This window comes from Populus trichocarpa, chromosome 4 (assembly GCF_000002775.5).
Source record: "Populus trichocarpa isolate Nisqually-1 chromosome 4, P.trichocarpa_v4.1, whole genome shotgun sequence".
Taxonomy (NCBI): domain Eukaryota; kingdom Viridiplantae; phylum Streptophyta; class Magnoliopsida; order Malpighiales; family Salicaceae; genus Populus; species Populus trichocarpa.
In genome coordinates, this window is record NC_037288.2 from 6792891 (window position 1) to 6799134 (window position 6244).

Sequence of the window (6244 nt, forward strand, 5' to 3'; positions counted from 1 at the left end):
TTATTTATTAAGCAATAATTCACTTGTACCATATAGTTACATGATTTTTGGTATAAAGGCGTATAAAAAAGGCTAAAAATATGCTAAAAAAAAGAGAGCTTCCAGGCTGGAAAGACATGGTGGTTTGGAAGGATTTCAGATCTCTGTACGTCTTGGAGGCTATATGGGAAAAATATATTTAGCACGTCATGTTCTAGTGTTTCGTGTACCAATCACAATCCAGTACAAAGAATTAGAATAGAAAGATTCATGGTTCCATTATCAAATACACTAACAAATTCATTCCATTCGTTTCACATGCGAAGCAAATGGTAATATTATTTTTTATTACATCCATTTTTTAAATTGTTGTTTTATATGAATATGTTTAACTAACATGTTTTTTTTCTTGCAGGCTATGATTTTTGGATACGAATCAAGACCGATGAAGCTTTTTTTAGAAATGCACGAGCAGAATGATGACCGTCGAAAAAGGATGTAACAACTTGTGGATAGTCGAGCTAAGAAGTTCGTGGTATATTGAATTTCAACAATTTCTTTTCTTAAGTTTCTTAAGTTATTATTATTTTTTTAATTTGTTGATTGCTTTTTTTTTAATTTAGGAAAATATAACACCTAGTTGCAGGAGAGATATGAGGACGATCCTTTGGCCCATCCAAAAATTGATCCGGAATTATGGTTGAAGGTAGGATCGTCCAGTGGACCCGATAGAAATCAAGTTTACGGTATCTCAAACACTACGACTGAGGATTTGCTGACAGCCCAAAGTGTTTCAGTTGTTGGATGGTTGTAATAAGTTTTAAGCATTCAATCTTTGGAGTTCCAGGCAATTTTCAACCAACAAGTTGAAGCTCAGACGACCCACCTTACTGCTGGGATGACCAAACTTCAACAATTTTACATGGAGCTAAAATCACACATGGGTGGTCCATGTGCCCTCTCTAATCTCCTCTTGGTCCAGCAAAGACCCACCTTCTCCTCCTCCAGCCTGTCTTTTCTAGATGAATTGTATTTGAACTGATAAGTTTTTAAATATGTAATAAATATTTGATTTTTAATTTAATTTAATTATTTTCTACTCTATTTAATATTTTTGTTCAAAAAATATTTTTAAAACACTACGGATCGACGGTCTTACTGAGATATTAAGTCCGTCGGTATATTCTAGAGAATTGAAAAAGAATTACTTCAAATGCTACTGCCACTGTTTAATCACCGACGATTTAATTCCATTGGTAATATTAAAAAGTTACCGATGGAATTACATACAGTCTTTTTATCGGTGATATGTCATATTCACCAATGGAAATATCGACAAAATAAAGTGGATATTTTTTTTGTTTGACGCTCTTTTTCTGTCTATAAATCTATCGGTGATTATATTATTGATGGAATGAGTGATAGAACAATAATTACCGAGGAAAGTTTTTCTGATGAAAAGTAACCATTTTTGAGCCTGTCGGTAAAAGTCTTGACCAACATAATCAGTTTCTAACTACCGGCCGAATATTTCGTTTGATAATTATAAAATTCTGTAATAATCGGTACCTAAACATTCTCACTAGCTTCCAGCAAAATATATATGTTCCACATTATGTTTTTTTTTTTTAAATTTAATGATAGTGCTTTAAAATTTAATGATAGTGCATGGTTTCATATACAAAGAGATAATACCTATTTTGCCTCCTCTATTTATAACAAAAAAGAAGTTAATTTATCCCCCCTGTTTCATTTTCTGGTCAATTTGATCTATATTAAGAAAAATGGTGGCTAAATTAAGCCTGTTAAAATGGTCTGCAAAGTCAGTTTCCCTCCTAACGTTTGCAAGGAAAAGTCAATTTGCCCCGATAATGTGACATACACACATGATGAATAAAATTGAACGAGATTGGTGTCCCTTGTCAATTGGCCTGATCATTTAGCCCCATATTTTACCAATTATGTAAAAAAAATGAATGAAAAATAAAACGAGGAGGGAAATTTATTATTTAATTTAGTTTTTGGCTACAAATAAGGATTTAACTCTATATAACAACCAAGTTGATAGGCATGGTCTAACATCTTATTTATTTATTTATAAACGAGAGGAGCATCATTAACTAAGATAAAAGTACAAGGCATGAAGCTAAAAACCAGACCATAGTAATATGTGCTTCTTGTCATCAGGATCGGTCCACAATCCTTCAAGCTTGTTAACTTCTATTGTTTAAATACCTATAACTCCCTCCTCCAAGAAAGACTTTAAAGACTTCAATAATGCAAACAACCTTGAAAACTATTGATGTGAGAGAGCAGAATTTCCTGCCCACTTAATGGTCCAAAATCTCATTATTTTTCCATCTCCAACTACAAACCTTGTTGAAATTCTTAAGATGCTTAAAGATACCTTATTAAAAATTTGTTTAATCCAAATATGTTTTTGTCTTGTGTTGTTTGGTCAATGATCTTCCCCATGCAAAATTTACTATTATTGGACAATATTGTCATAGGTGTAATTAGTAAGAAATAAAATTGCTTAATAAGTCACATCATTTTTGGTTGGTTTGCGATTCTATCTATGAGAAATATATTATTATTGGACATTTTATAGGAATTGATGTAAGTAATAAAATCGCTTTATAAATTATAATATTCCAAAATCTATTTTTCTTGTGTTTCTATCATGTATTGGTTGGTTAATGATCCTTACCCCTTACCCATGACAAATAAACCATTATTGGGTAGTGGTAGTGTCATAGGGTGTAGTCAATAAGTAAAAAACAATCATTTAATCTAATATAATAATATTTTCAAACTCTTTAACAATGTCATAGAATGAAATTAACCAATAATAAAATTACTTAAGACATCATGTTAAAATATTTTCAAATCCTCTGCCTATAAAAAAAGTACCATCATCAGGAAGTGTTTTTCTCGTGACTTTGTCATGTCCACCAATCCTATCTATGATAGATGTACCATTACTGGGCAGTATCATAGGTTGTGATTAAATTTTTTTTCAAGATCTTATTTTTCTTATCTTGTAATTTTCTTTTTTTTTTTAAATAAAGTTTTCTTTTCATCCTCTTGTGAATCTAGACTAATAGGTTTATTTTAATCGTAACAATGAACCATTACCGGGTAGAGTCATAAGGTGTGATTAGAAAATATTTTCAAGATATCGTTTCTTATTTTCCTATCTCGTGATTTTGTTTTAAAAAACTAATAATAAGTTTTGTTTTCATCCTTTTGTGAATCTAGACTACTAGGTTCAAGGGTGCCTTGACAATACCTTTCTGAACTAATATTCCAATCATCTAGCTAGCCATTTTCAAAAAAACAAAGACACATTGTTTTCAAAATTAAAATATGACTATTTATGAAGTTTTAATGTTGATGTTGATTTGTAAATATTAATTCTTATTTTAATTTACATTTTTTGCCCAAGTGAATATGTATTTAATTTTATTCTTGTGTTCTTGTTTTCGGGGACACCTTTCTTTATTATTACGAGCGGATTTGGGTTGGATCAGTGTGAAGTCATATAGGCTTATTAAGTATGAGTATTTGCTTTTGGACCCATTTCGATAACATAACTTTAAAGATGCTCATGCCTATTGTTTTCTCACTATACTTTTGGGTTCAATGCTCTTGTTTTAAAGTGATGATTGAGCTTTGTTACCAGGTTCAGGTCTTAAATTACTGACTTAGGTTATAATAATATTTTATATTTAATAATAAGACATGCATATTCTGGTTTAGGCAAATCCTTAGCATATAAGCATATTAGGCACCTTAATCATTAAAAACAAACAATAATACAAATTATCTAAAGTAAGATATATAGAGTTATAAGTATCTTCTATTACATAACCACACTCTTATCTAAAATATTTGAAATATCAATTAGAATTTTTGGTTATTATAAAACTAGATATTGAATTTTTTTTTAAAACTTTTTTTACATGTAATTCACATCGATGTTCCATGCAATAAGTGTCATAGATGTCATCGATTGGACTAAAAAAGACATGCGACACTTAAGAATTGGGTTTTATGTCTCATTAATGGAAGGACAAAATAGTTATAAAAATACAGAGAAAGAGCCTAGACGGATGGCACATCGGGTAAATAAAATTAGCAAGGGATCAAAATAACATGCATTTAAATGTAGAGGGACTAAAACTCACAATGAAACCTTTTTTTATACAAAAACTAAGGTTGTGTTTGGTTAGTATTGTTCCAAAATAAAAATAATAGATATAAAATCTATTTATTTTTGCGTTTTAAAAATAAATTTAAGGTTGTTATTTTTATTTTTTTGTATGGAGAGAATAATCAAATATTATTAGGGGAAATCAAAGAAAGAAGGAAGGTAATGGGCCATATATCTTCATTCAAAACCTTAAATATACTGTCCTATTGTCATGCAAAAATCTGAATTAAATCCCATATCTGTCTTCATGGCATGGCTGGAAATGAACCACGAGGGACCGGACACAACATTTGCTAAGAAATCCCACATAAATAAATATAATTTATGAAAAATCTGATCAGAAAGATATATATTCCACATGTATCTCATTAATTGGTTGTCAGTTTTGACAAGAATGTATGGTGGAGAATATGGAATAGCCTGTGAGTGACATTACACTTAATATTTCTTTTCAGGTACAGCTCTATCAATGGACAGCCATTTTATAGCTTGGGTCCCGCATTTTCATTTCCTCGTTTTTTTTTATAAAAAAAATTAAATCATCTAATTAATTAGCTGCTATACTTGTTCATTTGAATCCTTTAATTAAAAGCAGTGAAGGATTTGTTTTTTTTTTTTTTAGTTTAACGTGGGTGTCCGGGTCAGTTTGCGCGCACCTCGACTAATCCCACGGGCCCTGAAGTTAACGACCATGTAAGCCTCCAGTGACCATCATATGAGCAACCACAGGGCTCGAACCTGAGATTACAGAGGGAGCAAACCTCTTGATCCCAAACTTTTACCACTGAGCCACCACCTAGATGGTTATTAATATGCTTTTGAGTTGCTTCAATCATTTTAGTACAAGAGTACTGTAATAATATTTTTTTTTAAAGATTTTAGTTAGACTTAGAAATTTCATAATTCGAACATATATAAAGATTGCATAGTGTTTATTTATAATAACTTTTTATATATTTATTTTTATGTTGTATTTAATTATTTTTTTATTATATCCCGGCAATAAAAAGAATAATTGTAGAATAATTTTGATAAAACAAGTAATGGTACATGATGAATAATAATAAGATCATATCCTCTTATCTCTAATTCAAGTTGGATGCATAGTTATTAAACCCGTTCTGGGATTGGATTGACTAGAAGGTCGGATCCTGAGTTATATGGGTTGTTCCAGATTAACTAGGAAAAATTTTTAAAAATTATTTGAGATTTTAATATCTCATAAGAAAAAATTAAAAAATAATCTATGTGGTTATAGGCCATATATATTGTAAACAATAAAGTTTTAAATATTATCTCAAAAGATTTTTTATCTCACATTGAAAAGATACTATCTTCTCATTTTAAGTTGAAGTATTTAAACAAAAATTATTTTCTATCCCACATTAGAAAAACATAACTTTCTTCTTATGAATATAGAGTATATTTACTAATGGTTTCCAATCTTACATTGCAAAAATAAAACATTCTTCTAATATCTATATAATGAATTTTGATATGGGCTAGTAACTAATAAAAAAAGAATGGTAAACTTGCGCGCAAGGTTGGGTCGAGCAAGAGAAAAACCTCCAATTATCCCCATGTATGCGAGACAACGCCTATATTTTCTGGACCTTTTGTCTTCGGTATTAATTTATTTTTGGCTCTTAAACTTAAACCACTATTTTAGTTTCCACCCAAAAAAAATTGTTCCAGCTCTAACTAGGTGTTTGTAGATAAATTTTTTGGTTTGTTAAAAAAAATGTGAGCCTAGGAATTTGTAGATTAATTTTTTGCTTTGTTAAAAAAAATAAAATGGACTTTGGTTCAGGCAACACTAATATATGTGAATCTAGGTATTTGTAGTTTAGCTTTTTAGTTTTTTTTTTATTAAAATTTAATTTTTTTAATGTTTTTAGATCATTTTAATATGCTGATATCAAAAATAAATTTTAAAAAATAAAAAATATTATTTTAATACATTGTTAAACGAAAAATATTTTGAAAACCAACCTCTACCACACATTACTAAACACCCCACTTTACATACCACAGTACTAAAAGCGTGTT